Below are 26,064 nucleotides of genomic sequence, written 5' to 3' on the forward strand. Positions count from 1 at the left end.
TAAACTTCTGTGAAGCACCTGGGGGTTTAAAGTGCTCAATATGCATCTAGATAAGTTCCTTGGGGGGTCTAGTTTCCAAAATGGGGTCACTTGTGCGGGAGCTCCAATGTTTAGGCACACAGGGGCTCTCCAAACGCGACATGGTGTCCGCTAACAATTGGAGCTAATTTTCCATTCAAAAAGTCAAATGGCGCGCCTTCTCTTCCGAGCCCTGCCGAGTGCCCAAACAGTGGTTTACCCCCACATATGAGGTATCGGCGTACTCGGGAGAAATTGCCCAACAAATTTTATGATCCATTTTATCCTACTGCCCATGTGAAAATGAAAAAATTGAGGCGAAAAGAATTTTTTTGTGAAAAAAAATTACTTTTTCATTTTTACAGATCAATTTGTGAAGCACCTGAGGGTTTAAAGTGCTCACTAGGCATCTAAATTCGTTCCTTGGGGGGTCTAGTTTCCAAAATGGGGTCACTTGTGGGGGAGCGCCAATGTTTAGGCACACAGGAGCTAGCCAAACGCGACATGGTGTCCGCTAACGATGGAAATAATTTTTCATTCAAAAAGTCAAATGGCGCTCCTTCCCTTCCGAGCCTTACCATGTGCCCAAACAGTGGTTTACCTCCACATGTGAGGTATTGGTGTACTCAGGAGAAATTGCCCAACACATTTTAGGATCCATTTTATCCTGTTGCCCATGTGAAAATGAAAAAATTGAGGCTAAAAGAATTTTTTTGTGAAAAAAAAGTACTTTTTCATTTTTACGGATCAATTTGTGAAGCACCTGGGGGTTCAAAGTGCTCACTATGCATCTAGATAAGTTCCTTGGGGCGTCTAGTTTCCAAAATGGGGTCACTTGTGGGGGAGCTCCAATTTTTAGGCACACGGGGGCTCTCCAAACGTGACATGGTGTCCGCTAAAGAGTGGAGCCAATTTTTGATTCAAAAAGTCAAATGGCGCTCCTTCCCTTCCAAGCCCTGCCGTGCGCCAAAACAGTGGTTTACCCCCAGATATGAGGTATCAGCGTACTCAGGACAAATTGGACAACAACTTTCGTGGTTCAGTTTCTCCTTTTACCATTGGGAAAATAAAAAAATTGTTGCTAAAAGATAATTTTTGTGACTAAAAAGTTAAATGTTCATTTTTTCCTTCCATGTTGCTTCTGCTGCTGTGAAGCACCTGAAGGGTTAATAAACTTCTTGAATGTGGTTTTGAGTACCTTGAGGGGTGCAGTTTTTAGAATGGTGTCACTTTTGGGTATTTTCAGCCATATAGACCCCTCAAACTGACTTCAAATGTGAGGTGGTCCCTAAAAAAAATGGTTTTGTAAATTTCGTTGTAAAAATGACAAATCGCTGGTCGAATTTTAACCCTTATAACTTCCTAACAAAAAAAAATTTTGTTTCCAAAATTGTGCTGATGTAAAGTAAACATGTGGGAAATGTTATTTATTAACTATTTTGTGTCACATATCTCTCTGGTTTAACAGAATAAAAATTCAAAATGTGAAAATTGCGAAATTTTCAAAATTTTCGCCAAATTTCCGTGTTTATCACAAATAAATGCAGAATTTATTGACCTAAATTTACCACTAACATGAAGCCCAATATGTCACGAAAAAACAATCTCAGAACCGCTAGGATCCGTTGAAGCGTTCCTGAGTTATTACCTCATAAAGGGACACTGGTCAGAATTGCAAAAAACGGCAAGGTCTTTAAGGTCAAAATAGGCTGGGTCTTGAAGGGGTTAATAGCCAATCTTCAATTCCTCCATGTACATACCCCAGCATACAAACTATAGGCCGCATTGAGATATTTGCACCAAAGACCCCAATTAAGTAACCAACAGTGCGTTTCCAAAAATTTGCAAGAGCCACACACCCAAAACATGTGTAAAATAGGGATTTTTGTGTGTACTCACCGTAAAATCCTTTTCTCCGAGCCACTCATTGGGGGACACAGGACCATGACCATGGGTTATGCTGCTGTCACTAGGAGGCTGACACTAAGCTGAGACAAAAAAGGGTTAGCTCCTCCCCTGCAGTATACACCCTCATGCTGGCTTCCAGAGACCCAGTTAAGTGCAAAAGCAGTAGGATAATGAGAACAATATATCAAAAAAACATTGGAACATAACATGTCAAACAACAGTCAAAGACTAAAAAAGATAACAAGCCGTAAGGCTATCAGGGTGGGTGCTGTGTCCCCCAATGAGTGGCTCGGAGAAAAGGATTTTACGGTGAGTACACACAAAAATCCCTATTTCTCCTTCGCCTCATTGGGGGACACAGGACCATGGGACGTCCCAAAGCAGTCCCTGGGAGGGAAACAATACAACCAAGTAACTCCGTGTACCATCAGACTACAAATGCGCAACGGCCGCCTGCAGGATACACCTGCCAAGGGCCGCGTCCGCAGAGGATTGGGTGTGAACGTTGTAATGCTTTGTGAAGGTATGCAGGCTGGACCACGTTGCGGCCTTGCAAACCTGCTCCGCTGATGCCTGGTGCCGGATGGCCCAGGAAGCACCCATCGACCGAGTGGAGTGAGCTCTAATCCCCGCCGGGATAGGACTGCCCCTGACCCGATAGGATTCCTGGATAGCAGATCGGATCCATCTGGCTATAGTGGATTTTGACGCAGCCAAACCCTTTCTGTGACCCTCCGGGAGCACGAAAAGGGCGTCCGATTTTCTGAAGTGAGCCGTTCTGGAAATGTACCTCCTGAGGGCCCTTACCACGTCCAGAGTATGGAGAGCCTTCTCGACCCTATGTTTGGGCTGCGGACAAAAGGAGGGAAGAATGATGTCCTCGTTAAGGTGGAAAGAAGAGACCACCTTGGGAAGAAACGCCGGAGAAGGACGTAGGACTACCTTGTCCTGATGAAAGGCAAGGAAAGGTGCCCGGCAGGATAGAGCGGCGAGCTCTGAAACCCTTCTGATGGACGTCACCGCTACCAGGAAGGCGACCTTCCAAGAGAGGACAGAGAGCGGAACCTCTTGAAGGGGTTCGAACGGAGGTTCCTGGAGAACCCCCAGGACCAAGTTGAGATCCCAGGTCTCCAACGGCATCCTGTAGGGAGGAACAACATGGGAGACTCCCTGAATGAAAGTCTTGACCTGAAGGTTGGTGGCGATCCTACGCTGGAACAGCACGGATAAGGCTGAGATCTGGCCTTTAAGAGAGCTCAGGGCCAAACCAGAATCCAGACCAGACTGAAGGAAATTCAGGATACAAGGGATGGAGAACCTGAGCGGAGGGTGCCCTCGGAGCCTGCACCAAGAGAAGAAGGTCTTCCAGACACGGTGGTAGATAGAGGCAGAAGACGCCTTGCGAGCACTTAGCATGGTGGGAATGACCTGCTGAGAGAAACCAGCGCGAGCTAGAATCCAGGTTTCAACAGCCACGCCGTTAAACGTAGGGCCCCTGAGCTCTGATGGTAGATCGGTCCTTGGCGAAGTAGGTCTGGGCGGTCTGGCAACCGCAAGGGGACGTCGGCTACGAGCTGGACGAGTTCCGCGTACCACGCGCGACGAGGCCAGTCTGGGGCGACCAGAATGACCGGAACTCCCTCCATCCTGATCTTTCGGATGACCTTCGGCAGTAAGGGAAGGGGAGGGAACACGTATGGGAGCCGAAAATGGTGCCACGGAGAGATCAGCGCGTCCACTCCTATGGCCTGGGGATCCCGAGATCGAGCAATGAAGTTGTGGACTTTGGCGTTCCATCTGGACGCCATCAGATCCACGTCCGGGGTCCCCCAGCGAAGACAGATCTGGTGAAAAGCCTCTGGGTGAAGTTCCCACTCCCCCGAGGCAAGGCCCTGGCGGCTCAGGAAGTCCGCCGCCCAGTTCTCGACTCCCGGAATGTGCACCGCCGAGATGATGGAGTGGTTGGTCTCGGCCCAACGAAGGATGAGGGAGACTTCCCTCATCGCCGCCCTGCTGCGGGTACCCCCCTGGTGGTTGATGTAAGCCACCGCCGTGACGTTGTCCGATTGGACTCTTATAGGGTGACCCGCGAGCAGAGCGTGGAAGTGACTCAGAGCAAGTCTGATAGCACGAATCTCCAGAATGTTGATGGGGAGACTGGATTCCCGAACAGTCCAACGGCCCTGGGCCGAGTGGTGAAGAAACACCGCCCCCCAGCCAAGAAGACTGGCGTCTCTATCTTGTAGCCAGATGATACCAGATCCCTGACCCACTCGTCGAGAACGACGGAGAGCCAGGCTTGCTGAAAAAGGAGTAGACGACCGCCTACTCTGCTGGTATCGGCTGGCGCCGTTCCCGAGTCATTGTGAAGGGAATCTGGGGGGTCTCGAACCTCTGGTTCTGGGCTGCCTCGGTTTCCCGCGCCAGGAAGGATTAGGTCTGAAGGATGGACGAGCGTCTCTGTCTGCGCGGGCGGAACGGTCCGATCTGGGAAGGCCGGAGGGATTGGACCAGGCAGAGCTGGTACGAAAGGGCCGAAAACGAAAATAAGGCTGGTGCTGGAAAGCCGCCTTGGGCCTCTGTTGGGGAAGAAACTTGCTCTTTCCCCCTGTGGCGTCGGAAATAAGCTGGTCAAGCTTTTCGCCAAAAAGACGCCCGCTTTGAAAAGGGAGAGAAATCAGGGATTTCTTAGAGGAAGAATCTGCGCGCCAATCTCTGAGCCAAAGGGCCCTTCGAATAGCGATTGCGTTGGAAGCCGCCGAAGCTGCGCAATTCGCCGCGTCGAGAGATGCGAACATAACATAATCACTGGCCATGGCTAGCTGCTTAGCCAGGTCCGCCATTTCAGAGGGGAGATCCTGCTCATTAATGGATTTCGCTAGGGCATCCGCCCAGGAAACCATAGCCTTGGACACCCAAGCCGCGGCGAAGGAGGGAGACAGGGACGAGCCAGAGGCTTCGTACACAGAGCGAGCTAGAGAGTCTATCTGGCGTTCGGTGGGGCTCTTAATTGAAGCGCCCTCCGGAACTGAGAGAAGAGTCTTAGAGGCCAGGCGCGAGACCGGCGGATCTACAGTTGGGGGATCCGTCCAGTCTTTCACGAGATCAGCTGAGAAGGGATACTTGGAAACCAAGTCCTTCTTACCCGTGAAGCGCTTGTCTGGGCGCTCCCTGTGACGCCTGACTATATCCAGGAAGGCTGGATGAGAGGCAAAAGATTTGTGAGAACGCTTGGTTCTGGAAAAGGAGACCGTGTGTTCCGGTGCGGAATTAGAATAGTCATCCACCTTCAGTGCGTGATTGACTGCTACAATGAGGGAGTCAACCGTGGCTCTGAACTCCGGAGCCTCCGGGTCCAAAGATATCTCGGACTCATGTTCAGAGTCTTGAACGCTGCGAGCCCCCAAAGAGGGAGAACGAGAGGTGGAGCTGCCAGAGTCTGAATGGCGGGGTGAACGCTCAGGAGAGGTAGTACGGGTCCGTTTTCTGGACGACCGTGCCTCCTTAAGAGGAGAGCGGCCCCTGCTGGCCGACGATTCCCCTGCTATGGAGGGATCTCTTAAAACCTGTAACGGATTGCCTCGTTCCCCGGGAGGATTTTGAATGGATTTGATGGCGTTAGCTAAAAAATCCACGGACTGTGAAAGCGAGGCGACCCACGGGGGGGGGCTAGGTACACCAGGGTCGGTGGCGGTGGAGGGCTCCTGGGCACATGGGGCATCGCAGGCAGGGCAGAGGGGAGAGCTTTGGGGCCTGGGTAGTGGGGCCTGGCAGGTGGTACACGCAGAAAAAAAGGTTGTATGCACCTTAGAGGATTTTTTAGACCTTGACTGCGACATGATTCTAATGCAGAAAAAATTACAGGGTCTATATAGTGTAACCAAGTCCTCCCGAACTGGGAAGAGAGGGCGGCGCTGCAGAGGGGAGCTAAGGAAGTCTCCTTACCCCGGTCCTGTGTCCCGCTATCCAGGAGAGACGAACTGCTGAGAATTCCTCTCTGAGAAGAGGAAGCCGGCTGCACGTGGCCACTGACACACCGGAGATGCGACAGGCAGGAGCTGCGGCGCTGAGGAGAGTGACCAAGATGGCCGCCGAGATCAGGGGAGAGATCTCGGCGGCTGCGAGAAGCGCCAGGAGCGGGGAGGCGGCGCCGCTGTGACGCGTCGGAGTGGGCGGAGCTTAACGGCGGCGACCAGCGGCTAGGCCGAAGCCGGGGGCTAAATTTGCGGCCTCGGCCCGGCGCGGCGCGCGGTCGCAAGCGCCGGAAAAAGACGGGGACACCGCCCAATGACGGAAACAGCCTGCAGATGGTGTCCCAGGGATGAGGAGCCCTCCTGACCGCTGGCGACCCCCCCCACAATCCCCCCACCTGGCACTTACCCTGATATGGAGGGGTGTGCCATGCAATAGGAACGGTGCAGGGGTTGGGAAGCCTCTATCCACCGGCCCCAGATGGGGGGTGGAGAGGAACCGTCCACCACCTGAGTCACAAGTCACATTGGTGATGCAGTGTGGTCTGCACGGACGCCACGGGGATAAAGCCACTGTACAGCCGAGGGTAGGACCTGGTGGACAGGGCAGATGTCCGGCAATAAAAAGGCCTGGCTGCAGAGGAGGATACTGGAGGTAAGAACACCAGTGCTCGTCTGTATAACAAAAGGGGAGATCGGGGCCCATTAGGGGAGAAACCGTCGCCCAAAAAAGGACAGCTCAGGCAGTGGCTCCCACGTCGCAGGAGAGGATACGGTGAGGTGAAACTCCCGTGCTCGCCTGTTGTTGATTCGGGGGAGATCGGACCTTAGAAGAATCCGTCGCCCCCTTCGTCCGGAATAGATAAAAGAAAAAAGAAAAAGAAAAAAACCCATAGGGGTTAAAAATCAGTGTGCCTCCTACGGACACTAAGCTTAAACTGGGTCTCTGGAAGCCAGCATGAGGGTGTATACTGCAGGGGAGGAGCTAACCCTTTTTTGTCTCAGCTTAGTGTCAGCCTCCTAGTGACAGCAGCATAACCCATGGTCATGGTCCTGTGTCCCCCAATGAGGCAAAGGAGAAATATCAGTGGGACCCATCCCGCATTTTGGGCATACATTACTTGCTCCCACTCTCATTGTATGGAGAGATTTAGGAGCTGTATATACCAGGTGTAATAGGTATAACTATTCCAATCTCTGGCCTTCACTAGTGGACCAGACCGATGAGTGATCAGACCATCAGTATTTCTCATATGTAACGAAAAAGAAAGAAAAGTTTCTCCACCTGCTCCTCTGATAGTCCGTGAAAAATCGGACCAACACTTGGATATTGTTCAACTGCAATCCAACTTTTTCACGGACCCATAGACTTGGATTGCCAATTTTGATCCGACCCTCAGATTGAAATCTGAAATGGCTCCATGATTTTTCATGGACCGATCGGTCTGTGAAAAATCACAGACATGTGAATGGCTAAATAGATTATCACTGGTATGAGTGCCATCCGTGAAAACTATGGAAAGCAGTTGAACACGAAAAATGGATGTCTCAATGAGGCCTTAAAAACCATTCTATTAGATCCTGCCAGAAACTGGGTCAAGTAGGGTACCTGTCAGTATAACAAAGGCTGGGATAATATAGTGCACTTTCAAAGTAGTGCAATGTGTTCTCTAAAGAAAGAAAATACCAATTTTACCAATAAAAATGGTTCTCACTTTGCAAACAAATGTATGTATCAACTAGCGATGAGCAAACTTGCTCCGATAACATGTTATCTATCACGTATACGTATTTGTCTATCAATACAAAAAAAAAAAAAAGTATATGGGAAACAGTATTTACCCCATAAAATGGTACCCAAAAAGGAAAATGGGCCAATGCAAAAGTTTGAACACCCTGCATGATTAGAACTTAGTAGCAACCCTTTTTAAAGTATCACAGCTTGTAAACGCTTTTTGTTTAGAATAGGTGTCTGTGAGGGCAACTGTAAAACCTTCAGCTTGCACCTTTTGAGGAAGTCTACTATGGATTTTGATTAAGGTCATTATACATTTGTAGACGCAATCCTTTTTTCAACTTCAGTTTTTTTTGTTGTTTTCTTTTTACAGATGGCGTTCTGTTTGCATCAAGAATTTGTTGAAATTTAAATTACGGTAATCCATTCTTCTCTCTACCCGTGAAATGTTCCCCATGACATTGGCTGCAACACAGCCCCAACGCATGACTGATCCACCTCCATGCTCAATGGATGGCGATATGTTCCTTTTCCTGAAATTCTGAGCCCTTTTTTTTTTTCTTCCCCCATACATACCTTAGGCTGGGTTCACACTGCGTTAGTGTGACCCGTTTAACGGACTACGTTACACCGCGGCATAACGTAGTCCATTAACGCCGCCATTACTTTCAATGGCGGACGCATCGCTAGCGCACGCCCACAATGGGCATGCGCTAGCGATGTGCCATCATTGAGTGACAGACCCGAGACGCGGGCTGCAGCGTTTACAGGTCCGTCACTGCTAGCGCAGATGGAGCTAGCAGATGCTCCATCTGCGCTAGCGCGATGCAAGCGTCGGTACTTTTGTTAGTGCAGTCCGTTTAACGGATGTGTTGAACGGACTGCACTAACGCAGTGTGAACTTAGCCTTAAGGGTATGTGCACACATATTCTTGGCCACTGTGGATTTTTCCGCAGCAGATTTGATAAATCTGCAGGGCAAAAACGCTGTGTTTTTGCTGCAGTTTTATCGAAGATTTAACGCGTTTTTTCTGCGGTTTTCACTGAGGTTTTCCATAGGGGCAGCTGTAAAACCGCTGTGGAATCCGCAGAAAGAAGTGACATACTGCGGAATGTAAACCGCTGTGTTTCCGCACGTTTTTTTCCGCAGCATGTGCACAGCGTTTTTGGCTTCCCATAGGTTTACATTGAACTGTAAACTCATGGGAAACGGCTGCGGACACGCAGCTGCGGAAACGCTGCGGATCTGCAGCAAATCCGCACCGTGTGCACATACCCTCAATCGTTGTTGGCAAAGAGTTATATTATGTTAAATAACATCGGCCCACATGACTTGTTTCCAAAATGAATCAGACTTGTATAGATGTTCGATGACTCTCCCATGAAGGCCATATTTGTGCAGTTGTCTCTGAACAGTAGAACAATGTACCACAACTTCAGAGTCTGCTAAATCTTTCTGATGATTTTTTACAGTTAAGCAGGGGTTCTGTTTTGCGCCTCTAGCAATTCAACGAACAGCTCCCACTGAAATTTTGCTTGGTCTTCCAGACCTTATCTTCACTGTTCCTGTTAAAGGGAACATGTCAGCAGGATTGTGCTGAGTAACCTACAGACAGTGTCAGGTTGGCGCCGTTATACTGATTAAAATGATACATTGGCTGAAGAAATTCTTGTGGTTGTTGTTTAATCTTTATTTTCAGGTTTTGAGGTAATGATATGCTCGTGCTCCGGGGCGGCCTGTGGAGGGGGGTCTTCAAGTTGTGCTCTGGTTAGGTATTTATCACTATGACTTCTGACAGGTCACTGATCCCTGCCCCCTATTTTACATAATGAATATATTTACATATTGAAAAAAAAATCCCCTTTTGCAGGCGCCTTACCTACGCTGCAGCGTGATCGCATCTATAATGTGTATTTAATTATTTTCTATGATGGTATCCATAAATTCACAGTTTCAGTTTGAAAATGGCACTGGCCGTGCCTGCGCAGTAGCTATCGGCATGCTACCATATTTTTTTTTTTTTTCTCTAGCAAGATGACGCTGCCGATGCAGTAGCAGCTATCGGATCGCCATCTAATTAAATAGGTCATTTTTTAATTATACAGTCCCCGTTAACCCCTTCACGATAGACACATACACCCATTATATGTTGTGTCTCCCACGTGACGTCACCGCTGTGCTGTGCTTTCACTTTACGGCCGGCAGTCAATGAGTGCGGGAAGCAGACGGCAAGGGACCTGACGGACACCGGAATTTAAGTATGTGCTGTTTGTTTTTTTTTACATTTACGCTGGTAACCAGGGTAAACATCGGGTTACTAAGCGCGGTCCTGAGCTTAGTAACCCGATGTTTACCCTGGTTACCCGGGGACCTCGGCATCGTTGGTCGCTGGAGAGCTGTCTGTGTGACAGCTCCCCAGCGACCACACTACGATTTACCTACGATCACGGCCAGGTCGTATCCCTGGTCGTGATCGTAGGTAAATCGTATAGTGTGACGGTACCCTTAGTCATCTAGTGATAATCGCATGTTGATATAACAGTGACTAGCAAAACTACAGCCATCAGCCAAGTGACATCTCTGGAATCATGGTCTCTGTACATTACGCTGCTCTAAAGATTAGATGGCAAAAACCTGATTACAGATTTGCTATAAGGTGGAAAAGAAAAGCCGGATTACTCACCGGTAATACTCTTTTAGTGAGTCCACGACAGCACCCCACTGGAGAGAGGGATCCGCCCCGCAGGAACAGGAAACCTACCGAGAAATAAAAGGGGGCGGTCCGCCTCTCCTCCTCAGTTTTGATTTCAGAGTACCCGGAGGACCGCCAGTATTAGGCAAATATAATTTATTTCATTTTCAAACTTATTTGCTCATATATGATTAAAAGAATTTTACTCAATAGTAAGTACTATATTAATATAGGGAGGGATATAAGAGGGTGCTGTCGTGGACTCACTAAAAGAGTATTACCGGTGAGTAATCTGGCTTTTTCCCTTTCGCCACGACAGCACCCCACTGGAGATCTTACAGAGACCATCACCTAGGGGGGGACCACCGTGCTGAGGACAGTCCTGCCAAAGTCTAGGTCAGAAGTTGACGATAGGTCAAGCCTATAGTGATTATAGAATGTAGAGGGATTTGACCAAGTTGCCGCCTTACATATAGTCTCAATTGGAACCTCTCCCCTTTCTGCCCAGGAGGATGCCATAGCTCTGGTAGAGTGCGCTGTTATGCCTTCCGGAGGGTTTTCTTTACTCGCGGAATAGGCCAGTCTGATAGACTCTCTGATCCACCGGGATAACGTGCTTTTCGTTATTCCATGACCCTTCTTGTGACCCTGGAAGGAAATAAACAGACCCCTACACTGTCGCCAGCTACAAGTTCTTTCAATGTACTTTAACACTACTCTTTTAACATCTAGAGTGTGGTACTTTTGTTCTTCAGGAGTGGAAGGATTACTGAAGAAAGTGGGCAAGATTATTTCCTGAGACCTATGGAATGTCTTAGCTACTTTGGGAAGGTAGGAAGGGTCTGGTTTAAGGACCAACTTATCCTGAAAAGTTAGCAGGAAAGGTGGATCTATAGAGAGTGCTTGGATGTCACTGATTCTCCTGGCTGAAGTCAGTGCTACCAAGAGGGCCGTTTTTAGTGATAGGATCTTGATTGGTATTGAATCTATTGGTTCGAATGGAGAGTCTGTTAGGGCTTGTAAAACTAAGTTTAGATCCCAGGGAGGAACTCTAGGTATATTAACTGGATTTATCCGTTCACAGGCTGTAATAAATCGGGATACCCATCTATTCCCCGCAATGTTATGGCCATAGAGAGCTCCTAGTGCTGAAACATGAACTTTTAAGGTGTTTGTAGTTAAACCTAGTTCTCTCCCTTTTTGAAGAAATTCCAGGATAGACTGTATCGGAATTTCTGAGGTGTTTGAAGATGTATGGAATTGTAGGAATTTCTTCCATATTTTTGTGTAAATTTTTGTAGTGGAAGGTTTTCTACTCTGGAGGAGCATGTTTATCAATCCCTCCGAGAACCCCCTTGATTTTAGCATCTGCCTCTCAAATTCCAGGCCGTGAGATGTAGACTGTCCACTTGAGGGTGGAAAAACGGACCCTGGAAGAGAAGATTGGGTGTTGAGGGGAGGACCCAAGGATCTGAGACCGACATGGTTTGCAGCCACGAGAACCATGGTCTCTTGGGCCAGAATGGAGCTATTAGTATCACCCTCGCTCCTTCGGTTCTGATTTTGCGAATGACTTGGGGCAGCAGTATGATCGGCGGAAAAGCATATGCTAGACTGAACTGCCAAGGGGCTTGGAGAGAGTCCAGAATGTCCGGATGATCCGCTAGAGATAGGGAGGCAAATTTCCGGACTTTTTTGTTTCTTCTTGTGGCGAAGAGATCTACTTGAGGTTGACCCCATAGGGATACTATATCCCGAAAAATCTGCTGGTTTAGGCACCACTCTCCTTGTTTCAAGGTGTGTCGACTTAAGAAGTCTGCCTGCTGGTTGTTTTCCCCTCTTATGTGCAGTGCAGTAAGGGATGTTAGGTGACTTTCTGCTAGATTCAGGATTTCTGTAGCAGAAGACATCAGAGTCTCTGATCGCGTGCCTCCTTGCCTGTTTAGATACGCCACTGTGGTGGTGTTGTCAGAAAGGATTCTGACGTCTTTCCCTCGTAGCTGTGGGAGAAAATGGCATAAGGCGTATTTTACTGCATTTAATTCTTTAACATTAGAGGAATAGCAGCTTTCCTCCATGTTCCAAAGCCCTTGGCAAAAATCATTCCCCATATGAGCGCCCCATCCATGAGGACTGGCGTCCGTGGTTATGGTATGAGATGGCGTTATTATCCATGGAACACCACTCATTAAATGGTCTGAATTCAGCCACCACGTTAAGGAAGTTAAAACTTCCTGAGATAAGGTTATTTTCACATTTAGGTGACCAGATAACCGTCTATCTTCTTGTAAAATCTGGTGTTGCAGTGTACGGGTATGATGTTGAGCCCATTTTACCGCAGGTATACAAGAGATAAGGGATCCTAGTAAGGACATAGCTTGTCTTAGGGTACCGTCACACTATACGATTTACCTACGATCACGACCAGCGATATGACCTGGCCGTGATCGTAGGTAAATCGTAGTGTGGTCGCTGGGGAGCTGTCACACAGACAGCTCTCCAGCGACCAACGATGCCGAGGTCCCTGGGTAACCAGGGTAAACATCGGGTAACTAAGCGCAGGACCGCGCTTAGTTACCCGATGTTTACCCTGGTTACAAGCGTTAAACTAAAAAAAAAAACAAACAGCACATACTTACATTCTGGTGTCCGTCAGGTCCCTTGCAGTCTGCTTCCCGCACTCAGTGACTGCCGGCCGTAAAGTGAAAGTGAAAGCACAGCCGCTGTGCTCTGCTTTCACTTTACGGCCGGCAGTCACAGTGCGGGAAGCAGACGGCAAGGGACCTGACGGACACCAGAATGTAAGTATGTGCTGTTTGTTTTTTTTTTAGTTTAACGCTTGTAACCAGGGTAAACATCGGGTAACTAAGCGCGGTCCTGCGCTTAGTTACCCGATGTTTACCCTGGTTACAAGCGAACGCATCGCTGGATCGCATCGCTAGATCGGTGTCACACACACCGATCTAGCGATGACAGCGGGAGATCCAGCGATGAAAGAAAGTTCTAAACGATCTGCTACGACGTACGATTCTCAGCAGGATTCCTGATCGCTGCTGCGTGTCAGACACAGCGATATCGTAACGATATCGCTGGAACGTCACGAATCGTACCGTCGTAGCGATCGAAATGTTATAGTGTGACGGTACCGTTAGGGATATACGTGGATTGTTTATCGCCGCTAGGACTTTGTGTTTGATCAGTAGTATTTTTACCTGAGGCAGGAGACACTTTTGAGATACGGAGTCTAGATGGAACCCCAAGAACGCCTGGCAGGATAGCGGAGTGAGTCTGGATTTGTTGGTACTGATTAGCCAGCCTAAATCCTGTAGAGAGGAAATTGCATGAGCCAAACGATCAGCACATTGAGTAACTGAATTTCCAATGACCAAAAAGTCATCCAGATAGGGAACAATTAAGGTTTCTTTTTGGCGAAGGTAGGCCATCACCTCTAGCATTATCTTGGTAAAGATCCTCGGTGCTGTTGAAAGGCCGAAGGGCATGGCTGTATATTGGAAATGATGAATCTCGCCGTTGATTGTCACTGCTACTCTGAGGTACTTTTGGTATCTGTCATGGATAGGGAGATGATAATAAGCATCTTTCAAATCAATGCCCCCCATCATACAGTTTGGAAAGAGGAGTTTTATAGTGGATCTAATGGATTCCATCTTAAATGTATGGTTTTTGACAAATGAATTGAGCTTTTTAAGGTTTATGATGGTCCTGAAAGAACCGTCGGGTTTAGAAATTAGGAATAAGGGAGAGTAGAATCCTCTGCCTTCCTGTCCCTCGGGGACTTGGACTAAAACCCGCTTTGATAATAGGGTTTGAATTTCTAGCTCTAGAGCCTGCTGTTGTGCGGGCGAGCTGAGGGATGTTATAATATATGACTCGTGGGGAACACGAGAGAATTGTAGTTTAATTCCATCTCGGATGATGTTTAAAACCCACGAGCTAGATGTTACTTTTTCCCATTGGGTGGCGAAAAATTTCAGTCTGCCCCCTACTGGTATATCCTCAGAATTTATTGTCTTTTGGGGGGTTGGGTCTACTAAACATGGTACCTCTTTGCCTGTCCTCTTTAGTAGTCCATGTTGTAGACCTATCCGTTTGCCTCCTTTTACCAAACGGTCTCCTCTTAAAGGCTCTCCTGTAAAAGGGAATAGAGGAATCAGGGAAAGCTTTCTTCCTGTCCTTTGCCTTTTTGAGTATCTCATCTAAGGTCTTGCCAAAGAGGTACTCACCCTCGCATGGGATTGCGCATATTTTGGATTTAGACTGCGCGTCCCCTTTCCAGCTTTTCATCCAAAGTGCGCGTCTTGCATTATTCACAAGACCTGCGGATCTCGCTGCTAACCGAAGAGAGTCGGCAGATGCGTCCGCCATAAAAGCTGCTGCTCCACGTATTAAGGGGATGGCCGCTCGAAGTTTCTCTCTCGAAACTTTATTTTCGATCTGCTGGTCCAACTGATCAATCCAAATGATCATTGACCGGGCAGCGCAGGTGCTGGCTACTGCAGGTTTAAAAATTCCAGTAGCCGCCTCCCAAGATCGCTTAAGGGATGATTCAGCTTTGCGATCTAATGGATCGACCAGAAGTCCCGCATCCTCCACAGGCAGAGTGGATTGCTTGGAGGTAGAAGCTACGGCTGCATCGACCTTAGGCACTTTGGTCCATGTAAGGAGCTCCTCATCACTAAACGGATATTTACGTTTAGACGCGGAGGGCAAAAAGCTTCTTTGATCCTGCTTCTCCCACTCTTTTAATTAATGCTTTCACCGCTGGTATAACCGGAAAACATCTCCTCTTTCTCTCTGCCAAACCCGCAAACATAATTTCCTGCGTGGTTTGCGCACCCTTTACCTCCTCACACCCCATGGTATTGCGGATTGATTTTACCAAGTTGTCCACACTGTCTAAGGGGAAACATGAACGCCCCTCGATTTCTGATGATGATTGATGATGATAGGGAGGCTTCTTACAGTACCGTCTGGTCACTTTCGGAGTCTGACATAAGTGTTGGTGTTTTGGACTTAGCTTTACGCGGTTTTTCCTGGGTCATATTTTTAAGCTCCTCTCTAATAATGGCCCGTAACGGACACTGTCGCTCCCTGAGTTGTTTCCTTGAAACAGTCTTTGCACAGTTTTTTGGGGTATGAGTCCGGAAGGGGCTGGCTACACAAGGCACATTCCTTATGCTTGGACTTTTGTCGTTTTTTAGACTGGGTGTAATAAGTAGCGAGAGAGAGAGAAAAGAGAGAGAAATAGGGAGACAGCGTCAGCTTAATAGGCAGAGTTTAAACACTCACCCAGTGAAGCGAATAGTACCGGATCAGAAGGCCGAGATCCTGTTCTGGAACCGTCACTCTTACGAGCGGACTCCGAGGATCCTTTGGTGTGATCTTTGGTGGGGGGCACTGGATCTCCAGCTGTGGGGTCCATGGCACCTGGGGATGACATCTCTGCATCGCCGCATTATTGTTTCTGGGCATTTTTAAATAGTGCGCCCTTTTTCCTCTTTTTTTTTTTTTTTTTCCCCGCTGCGCAATGCGCATGCGCGGGTTGCCGCTGGCTCCCCCGCCCCAGATCCGGCCTAGGCGCCCCGGAAGTGACTCCTTCAGTTCCAGGGTAGCCAGTATTGCGGCGGTCGGCGCATGCGCGGTCCGGGATTCAGCGCCGGACCGCAATGGAGGTTCTCTTATCCGGCTCCTTGCCGCACCGCACGCCGGAGAAGACGCCGGGCGGCCCTCCCTGGACCCGGCCGTCTGCTCCATCCACCAGCTGAGGAGGGAGCCGTCTAACGGAACTCCCCCGACGCTGCTTCTGAGCTGCAGCCCCTGCCGTTCTCAAGGATACCGCGCAGGCGGCATGCTAGCCCAGGTATGTCCTGTAGTCCTGTCGTTCCTGGATTGTTCCCGCAGGAACAGGAAACCTAAACTGAGGAGGAGAGGCGGACCGCCCCCTTTTATTTCTCGGTAGGTTTCCTGTTCCTGCGGGGCGGATCCCTCTCTCCAGTGGGGTGCTGTCGTGGCGAAAGGGAAAACATTATTTAGGACTTGAGTCATGCATGTGTAAAGGTACCGTCACACATAACGATATCATTAACGATATTGTTGCTTTTTGTGACGTAGCAACGATATCGTTAACGAAATCGTTATGCGTGACAGCGACCAACGATCAGGCCCCTGCTGGGAGATCGTTGGTCGCTGGGGAAAGTCCAGGACTTTATTTCGTCGCTGGATCTCCCGCAGACATCGCTGAATCGGCGTGTGTGACGCCGATTCAGCGATGTCTTCACTGGTAACCAGGGTAAACATCGGGTTACTAAGCGCAGGGCCGCGCTTAGTAACCCGATGTTTACCCTGGTTACTATTGTAAATGTAAAAAAAAAAAAAAAAAACACTACATACTTACATTCCGGTGTCTGGTCACGTCCCTCGCCTTCAGCTTCCCGCACTGACTGTGAGCGCCAGCCGGCGCTCAGTCAGTGTGGGAAGCTGAAGGCGAGGGACGTGACCAGACACCGGAATGTAAGTATGTAGTGTTTTTTTGGGTTTTTTTACATTTACAATGGTAACCAGGGTAAACATCGGGTTACTAAGCGCGGCCCTGCGCTTAGTAACCCGATGTTTACCCTGGTTACCAGTGAAGACATCGCTGAATCGGCGTCACACACGCCGATTCAGCGATGTCTGCGGGAGATCCAGAGACGAAATAAAGTTCTGGACTTTCCACAGTGACCAACGATCTCCCAGCAGGGGCCTGATCGTTGGTCGCTGACACGCATAACGATTTCGTTAACGATATCGTTGCTACGTCACAAAAAGCAACGATATCGTTATGTGTGACGGTACTTTTACACATGCATGACTCAAGTCCTAAATTAGTGTGGCAGCTCTCCAGCGACGCTGCAGCGATCGGCATCGTTGTCTAGATCGCTGCAGCGTCGCTAAATGTGACGGTACCTTAAGGCCGGAGTCACACGAGGGTATGGCACACAATGCGAGAGCATCAGAGGTGATATGCTAATGACACTCATCTCTGCTGCGAGCGTGATCTGAGTGTCAGTGCCCCATGAGAGAATCGCAGCACAGGTGCCAAGGAGATGGAGAATGATATTGTATTGCTGCGAGTGAGCAGTCTCGCTGCCCTTCGCAGCATGCATAATCGGCACGAGAAAATCACAGATGAGATCTCCCTATAGAGTAACACTGGGCAGAGTGCTATGTGATGTTTTATGGCATTGCACTCGGCCGTGTTATACAGTAGTGAGACTCTGGTCTAACTGCGTGGCTGCAGCCTTCCCCAGCAAAATCAGTGGTTTCTCAATTTATAATCTGAATATAGGTTACCGAGATGAGGGGGGCGGCTGCGGTGCAGCAGGATCTCAGGAGGCAGGGTTGCTGCTGGATGGGGGTATTCGGTGATGCGAATCTGCAGCGAACTCGAGGCATTCAGAAAATGTTGAGGGTAGGTGCACACGTTGTGAATTTTGCTGCGGATCCGGAGCGGTAAATCTGCATATAAAACGCATTGCGTTTTACCTGCAGATTTTTCAAAAACGGTGCGGAAAAATCTGAACACGAATCCGCAATGCGGACACATAGCCTGAGAGTTCCCCCCGCACTTTCCATCCTTTACACTGCGGTGAACTTTGGGAAAGTCCGGAGCTTGCCACAGCTTCGCACGGCCAAACACCCCCTCCTCTCAGCATCACCCCACTACTGCCAGCTTCCTGCAGTGGCAACACAGCCTCTTGGGACCCCGCTCCACCGCAGCTGCCCCTCCCCAGTAAGCTACCGTAAAAGCGGAGTAGAAGACACCACCATTTTATAATAAAAAAAATACAGTTCCTATTTTTCCTCACGAAAGTTTGGGGTGCGTCTTATGGCTCGATGTGTCTTATAATTTGCAAAATACGGTATATGAACATGTGATGCTTTTGTGTGACAGATATAATCTGATGCCAGTGCAATGGTCTGCGTGGGGGGGGTGAGTGTTAAGAGAAAAAAATCACAACATGCACTATTCTGGTCTGCTTTACAGACCAGACTAGTGCATGTAAACAGCAGGCAGCTCCCGCACTTGCCTACTATGTGGGTAAAGCTGCATGAGCCAGACAGTTGTGACTAGCTCATGTCTTATTACATCCCTGCCCAAGTCTAAAGGTACCGTTACACTAAACGACTTACCAACATCGTTGTGTGGTCGCTGGAGAGCTGTCACACAGACAGCTCTCTCCAGCGACCAACGATCAGGGGAAAGACTTTGGCATCGTTGAAACTGTCTTCAACGATGCCGAAGTCCCCGGGTAACCAGGGTAAACATCGGGTTACTAAGTGCAGGGCCGCGCTTAGTAACTCGATATTTATCCTGGTAACCATTGTAAAAGTAAAAAAAAAACAAAAACACTACATACTCACATTCTGATGTCTGTCACGTCCCCCGCCGTCAGCTTACCGCACTGACTGTCAGCGCCGGCCGTAAAGCAGAGCACAGCGATGACGTCACCGCTGTGCTCTGCTTTACGGCCGGCAACGACAGTCAGTGGAGAGAAGCTGACGGCGGGGGACGTGACAGACATCGGAATGTGAGTATGTACTGTTTTTTTTCTTGTTTGTTTTTTATAACTTTTACAATGGTAACCAGGGTAAATATCGGGTTACTAAGCGCGGCCCTGCACTTAGTAACCCGATATTTACCCTGGTTACAAGTGAACACATCCCTGGATCGGCGTCACACACGCCGATCCAGCAATGACAGCGGGGTGATCAGCGACCAAAAAAGGTCCTGATCATTCCCCAACGATCTCCCAGCAGGGGCCTGATCGTTGGTCACTGTCACACATAACGAGATAGTTAGCGGGATCGTTGCTACGTCACCAAAAGCGTGACGTTGCAACAATATCGTTAACGAAATCGTTATGTGTGAAGGTACCTTAAGTGCACATAGTGCTTGTGGTTACTGTCAAACACACACAACCATAAGGTACAAGGGCTCATTCAGACATCCATGCAAATCGGGCAGAGATCGGATGGCAATGCACGGACTGTCCTCGGGTCTCCTGCCCAAGCGTGACGGTTTCATAGACATATCTGATACATGAAGCTGTCACACTCGGGTTGGGAGAGCCACGGACAGTCTGTGATGTAGCGCTTTGTGCTCAGATTGATTGCCATGGATGTGTAAATGAGCCCTAAGTCCAACGGTCTTACAGTTTTGATGACTGGGGGCCAATTGTAACATTACAGAATATGTTTTTTATTTCCATGAAGATGTGTTCAGAATGGTTACTTTAAGGCATCTATGTGCCTATGAATGCACCAAATGCATTAAAGTAGTGTAAATGCACAGAAGAGGTGATATCTGTAGGCTCACGTCATTCGGAGGAATTGGTGTAATGCGTGCATCAGTATGACACCAATGTGTCTCTTAGAATTAACGGGGTTTTCCCATGAACTAAAGTTGATTTTAAACAATAGATCTTGGAACAACAATAATTTCCACAATTGGATGTGATTAAAACAAAATGTTCCTGTGCTGAGATAATCTTATAAATGTGCCCTGCTGTGTACTGGTGTAATGGCCGTGTCTGACTGTGCAGGATCATGGTCTGATCATACCACAGCTCCTGGGGAGGGGAGGAAGCAAAAGAGTATACAGACCGGACAGCTGATTCTCTGTGTGAGATAAAACATTTCCCTGCCTGTTTTTAAACAACGGTTTACTTCAAAGAAATAAACCAGCTGTGATCCCATGCTGTCCTGTCTGTATAGTCTTTTGCCTCCCCCTCTGCCCAGCAGCTCTGGTATGATCAGACCATGTTCCTGTACGGTCAGACACGGCCATTGCACAGTACACAGCAGGGGCACATTTATAAGATTATCTCAGCACAGGAACATTTTGTTTAAACACATCCAATTGTGGAAATTTCATTTTAATCAATAAATCTTAGAAAGATACTTTTATTAGTGGGAAAAGCCCTTTAATTATAAGACCTTTGTGAACTCAGAGGCCAACAGTAGGATTGCCCCGGTGCCATAATACAGACCCAGATACCACAGATGCAATACACCATCATTGCTGGACAAGTAATGTGTTTATGGCCTCATTCAGACAGCAGGGACTTTTCTCGTGCAAAATATGGTCCGAGTTTCATTAGTTTTTCTCAAACAAACCCTCCATCTTCTCTTATCAAACCGGCAGCACACGGATGGCATTGGAGAGTCGTCTGATTATTTCAGACTTGAATTTAGTGACTAATCTGTGGTTCTGGTCAAAATAGGCCAAGTGCAGACACTGGACCGGGAAGAATTCAGGCGTGGGAGCCGCCCCACAGACTGTAGTAGAGAAAATACGGACAGAACTTGTACAGAAAACCAGACATCTGAACGAGCCCCAACACATCCAGTGCCGGAATTATTGGGCCACTACTGGTGCCACGTTTCCCCTAAATCCACCCACCTCCCTATTATTAATATTTATACTGCATCATTGATTCCATGGTGCATGAGAAGTTTACATACAAGTTACAGATATCACTTACAGTAAACTAACACTGACAGACTGGTACAGAGGGGCGAGCACCCTGCCCTTGAGGGCTTACACTCTACATTACAGGGTTCCAGGTATGAAGACCGCCAGCCAGTAGAGCCAGGCACATGCCAACCACCTCAGGTTCAGGGGACCCTACAGATAATCATCTTCTGAAGCCTCATTTTGAAAAAAAATGGAAAATTCCTTTAAGAAACTAACTAGATGTAAGGTAATAAAGCACAGAGTGCAGACTCCTCAGGAACAAGGGGCCACTGGAGGAGGCAGCCATGCATTGGGCCTGTGCAGAGGCTGGTGAGCCCTGGGCACGGCCAGCGCTGTGGAACATTACCCTGCAATCTGCCTCCCAATATTACCTGTCAGTGGGACTGACCCTGGATCCAAAATGGCGGCCTAGGCAGCGGCGGTGACGTTGGCTTCACATTCAGCTACAGTGGCCACAATACATCAGTCATCGCTATGTTCTTGGCACTTCGGACTATTGTGCCGGGCACTGGCTACAGACACGTAGAAGGCGGCGACCAGGGACACGTCCACAGCACGGGCCGCGAGAAGCCGGCTCCAGTCTTCCCTGTAAACTTCACTGACGTGGTAACGCAGCCTACCGCGACACCTGGAAACCACAGCTCTCCACCAATCACTGGAGCCTAACGAGCGACGAGCGGACGTGTTGTCCAATCAACTAACGGATGGGGCTAAGGAGGCGGGACAAATGTGTGTGCTGCGGGGACGCTGCAGCGTTAGGTGGGCGGGTGCACCGAGGGCGGGACTAGCATGCCGAACTACCAATCCGTCTTTGGGAGAATCATGATTGGCGTACGCAGCGGGGTCAGAGGTCAGCCCGTGACGTATTCCTGGGTGATGCGGATGGAGGGGCTGCTACGGGACGTGATGTGGAACCTTCCCCTGACTGTCACGCGTGTAGTGCAGCAGTGTGGTGGAATAGTCTGCGGCTAGGATCTGGGGTCACACAAAATAAACTAGATGCTCCTAAGTTAACCCCTTCTTTTCTGAGAAACCATTATTTTTCCTACTTTGTTACCATCCTGTACCAGGAGCCATTGCGGGTTTTATCTTCATGGGGGATTGATTTTTCTAGCGGGGACGTTTTTGTCCATTATGAGCCACGCCACTACTAGTCACTACTTATGGGGAGACGTATGAGAAAACAAATCCGGCTAATGTTTATTTGTCTGTTATTCTCTGCGCTCTTCATCATGGTGCAGGGATAAAGGGCCTATGTTATTGTGAGGGAGAGTACCAGCCCCGGCCCAACCACTGGAGAGCAGAAAGAGGGACAGATCATGTGGCATGTGCAGGGCGAAGACCCAAATCCAGGACTGTACACTGTATCTAGGACTGTCTGCCGTATCCAGGGCTGTCCGCTGTATCCAGGACTCTCCGCCGTATCCAGGACTGTACACTGTATCTAGGACTGTCTGCCGTATCTAGGACTGTACACTGTATCTAGGACTCTCCGCCGTATCCAGGACTGTACACTGTATCTAGGACTGTCTGCCGTATCTAGGACTGTACACTGTATCTAGGACTGTCTGCCGTATCTAGGACTGTCCGCCGTATCCAGGACTGTACACTGTATCCAGGACTGTCCGCCGTATCCAGGGCTGTCCGCTGTATCCAGGACTCTCCGCCGTATCCAGGACTGTACACTGTATCTAGGACTGTCTGCCGTATCTAGGACTGTACACTGTATCTAGGACTCTCCGCCGTATCCAGGACTGTACACTGTATCTAGGACTGTCTGCCGTATCTAGGACTGTACACTGTATCTAGGACTGTCTGCCGTATCTAGGACTGTCCGCCGTATCCAGGACTGTACACTGTATCCAGGACTGTCCGCTGTATCCAGGACTGCACACTGTATCTAGGACTGTCTGCCGTATCCAGGACTGTACACTGTATCTAGGACTGTCTGCCGTATCTAGGACTGTCCGCCGTATCCAGGACTGTACACTGTATCCAGGACTGTCCGCCGTATCCAGGACTGTACACTGTATCTAGGACTGTCTGCCGTATCTAGGACTGTACACTGTATCTAGGACTCTCCGCCGTATCCAGGACTGTACACTGTATCTAGGACTGTCTGCCGTATCTAGGACTGTACACTGTATCTAGGACTGTCTGCCGTATCTAGGACTGTCCGCCGTATCCAGGACTGTACACTGTATCCAGGACTGTCCGCCGTATCCAGGGCTGTCCGCTGTATCCAGGACTCTCCGCCGTATCCAGGACTGTACACTGTATCTAGGACTGTCTGCCGTATCTAGGACTGTACACTGTATCTAGGACTCTCCGCCGTATCCAGGACTGTACACTGTATCTAGGACTGTCTGCCGTATCTAGGACTGTACACTGTATCTAGGACTGTCTGCCGTATCTAGGACTGTCCGCCGTATCCAGGACTGTACACTGTATCCAGGACTGTCCGCTGTATCCAGGACTGCACACTGTATCTAGGACTGTCTGCCGTATCCAGGACTGTACACTGTATCTAGGACTGTCTGCCGTATCTAGGACTGTCCGCCGTATCCAGGACTGTACACTGTATCCAGGACTGTCCGCCGTATCCAGGACTGTCCGCTGTATCCAGGACTGTACACTGTATCCAGGACTGTCCGCCGTATCCAGGACTGTCCGCCGTATCCAGGACTGTACACTGTATCCAGCACTGCCCGCCGTATCCAGGACTGTCCGCTGTATCCAGCACTGCCCGCCGTATCCAGGACTGTACACTGTATCCAGGACTGTCCGCCGTATCCAGGACTGTACACTGTATCTAGGACTGTCTGCCGTATCTAGGACTGTCCGCCGTATCCAGGACTGTACACTGTATCCAGGACTGTCTGCCGTATCTAGGACTGTCCGCCGTATCCAGGACTGTCCGCCGTATCCAGGACTGTACACTGTATCCAGGACTGTACACTGTATCTAGGACTGTCCGCCGTATCCAGGACTGTCCGCCGTATCCAGGACTGTCCGCTGTATCCAGGACTGCACACTGTATCCAGGACTGTCCGCCGTATCCAGGACTGCACACTGTATCCAGGACTGTCCGCCGTATCCAGGACTGTACACTGTATCCAGCACTGCCCGCCGTATCCAGGACTGTCCGCCGTATCCAGGACTGTACACTGTATCTAGGACTGTCTGCCGTATCTAGGACTGTCCGCCGTATCCAGGACTGTACACTGTATCCAGGACTGTCTGCCGTATCTAGGACTGTCCGCCGTATCCAGGACTGTCCGCCGTATCCAGGACTGTACACTGTATCCAGGACTGTACACTGTATCTAGGACTGTCCGCCGTATCCAGGACTGTCCGCCGTATCCAGGACTGTCCGCTGTATCCAGGACTGCACACTGTATCCAGGACTGTCCGCCGTATCCAGGACTGCACACTGTATCCAGGACTGTCCGCCGTATCCAGGACTGTACACTGTATCCAGCACTGCCCGCCGTATCCAGGACTGTCCGCCGTATCCAGGACTGTACACTGTATCTAGGACTGTCCGCCGTATCCAGGACTGTCCGCCGTATCCAGGACCGTACACTGTATCCAGGACTGTCCGCCGTATCCAGGACTGTACACTGTATCCAGCACTGCCCGCCGTATCCAGGACTGTCCGCTGTATCCAGGACTGTCCACTGTATCCAGGACTGTACACTGTATCTAGGACTGTCCGCCGTATCCAGGACTGTCCGCCGTATCCAGGACTGTACACTGTATCCAGGACTGTCCGCCGTATCCAGGACTGTACACTGTATCTAGGACTGTCTGCTGTATCTATCCAGGACTGTCCGCCGTATCCAGGACTGTCCGCCGTATCCAGGACTGTACACTGTATCTAGGACTGTCTGCTGTATCTATCCAGGACTGTCCGCCGTATCCAGGACTGTCCGCCGTATCCAGGACTGTACACTGTATCTAGGACTGTCTGCCGTATCTAGGACTGTCCGCCGTATCCAGGACTGTACACTGTATCTAGGACTGTCTGCCGTATCTAGGACTGTCCGCCGTATCCAGGACTGTACACTGTATCCAGGACTGTCCGCCGTATCCAGGACTGTCCGCTGTATCCAGGACTGTACACTGTATCCAGGACTGTCCGCTGTATCCAGCACTGCCCGCCGTATCCAGGACTGCCCGCCGTATCCAGGACTGTCCGCTGTATCCAGGACTGTCCGCTGTATCCAGGACTGCACACTGTATCTAGGACTGTCTGCCGTATCCAGGACTGTACACTGTATCCAGGACTGTCCGCCGTATCCAGGACTGTCCGCTGTATCCAGGACTGTCCGCTGTATCCAGGACTGCACACTGTATCTAGGACTGTCTGCCGTATCCAGGACTGTACACTGTATCCAGGACTGTCCGCCGTATCCAGGACTGTCCGCTGTATCCAGGACTGTACACTGTATCCAGGACTGTCCGCCGTATCCAGGACTGTACACTGTATCCAGCACTGCCCGCCGTATCCAGGACTGTCCGCTGTATCCAGCACTGCCCGCCGTATCCAGGACTGTACACTGTATCCAGGACTGTCCGCCGTATCCAGGACTGTACACTGTATCTAGGACTGTCTGCCGTATCTAGGACTGTCCGCCGTATCCAGGACTGTACACTGTATCTAGGACTGTCTGCCGTATCTAGGACTGTCCGCCGTATCCAGGACTGTACACTGTATCCAGGACTGTCCGCCGTATCCAGGACTGTCCGCTGTATCCAGGACTGTACACTGTATCCAGGACTGTCCGCTGTATCCAGCACTGCCCGCCGTATCCAGGACTGCCCGCCGTATCCAGGACTGTCCGCTGTATCCAGGACTGTCCGCTGTATCCAGGACTGCACACTGTATCTAGGACTGTCTGCCGTATCCAGGACTGTACACTGTATCCAGGACTGTCCGCCGTATCCAGGACTGTCCGCTGTATCCAGGACTATCCGCCGTATCTAGGACTGCTGTATCTAGGACTGTCTGCTGTATCTATCCAGGACTGTCCGCCGTATCTATCCAGCACTGCCCGCCGTATCCAGGACTGTCCGCTGTATCTAGGACTGTCCGCTGTATCCAGGACTGTCTGCCGTATCCAGGACTGTCTGCCGTATCCAGGACTGTCTGCTGTATCCAGGACTGTCTGCTGTATCCAGGACTGTCTGCTGTAT

The 26,064-nt window shown here is 49.6% G+C and overlaps 1 protein-coding gene across 8 annotated transcripts in view; it reads right to left on the reverse strand.

The window, feature by feature from the left end:
• GBF1 (golgi brefeldin A resistant guanine nucleotide exchange factor 1) overlaps positions 1 to 21,504 on the reverse strand; it is a 349,375-nt gene extending 327,871 nt beyond the window's left edge. For 4 of the 8 annotated variants that reach the window (XM_069753291.1, XM_069753293.1, XM_069753289.1 and 1 more), the window contains exon 1: positions 21,237 to 21,495. The gene's annotated coding sequence lies outside the window, so the exon portion shown is untranslated. Of the gene's footprint in view, positions 1 to 21,236 lie in introns of all 8 variants that reach the window. The other 4 variants (XM_069753292.1, XM_069753290.1, XM_069753288.1 and 1 more) reach the window with 4 other exon arrangements.
• Positions 21,505 to 26,064: the final 4,560 nt, after the last annotated feature.

The sequence above is a fragment of the Ranitomeya imitator genome, chromosome 2 (genome assembly GCF_032444005.1).
Source record: "Ranitomeya imitator isolate aRanImi1 chromosome 2, aRanImi1.pri, whole genome shotgun sequence".
Lineage (NCBI taxonomy): Eukaryota > Metazoa > Chordata > Amphibia > Anura > Dendrobatidae > Ranitomeya > Ranitomeya imitator.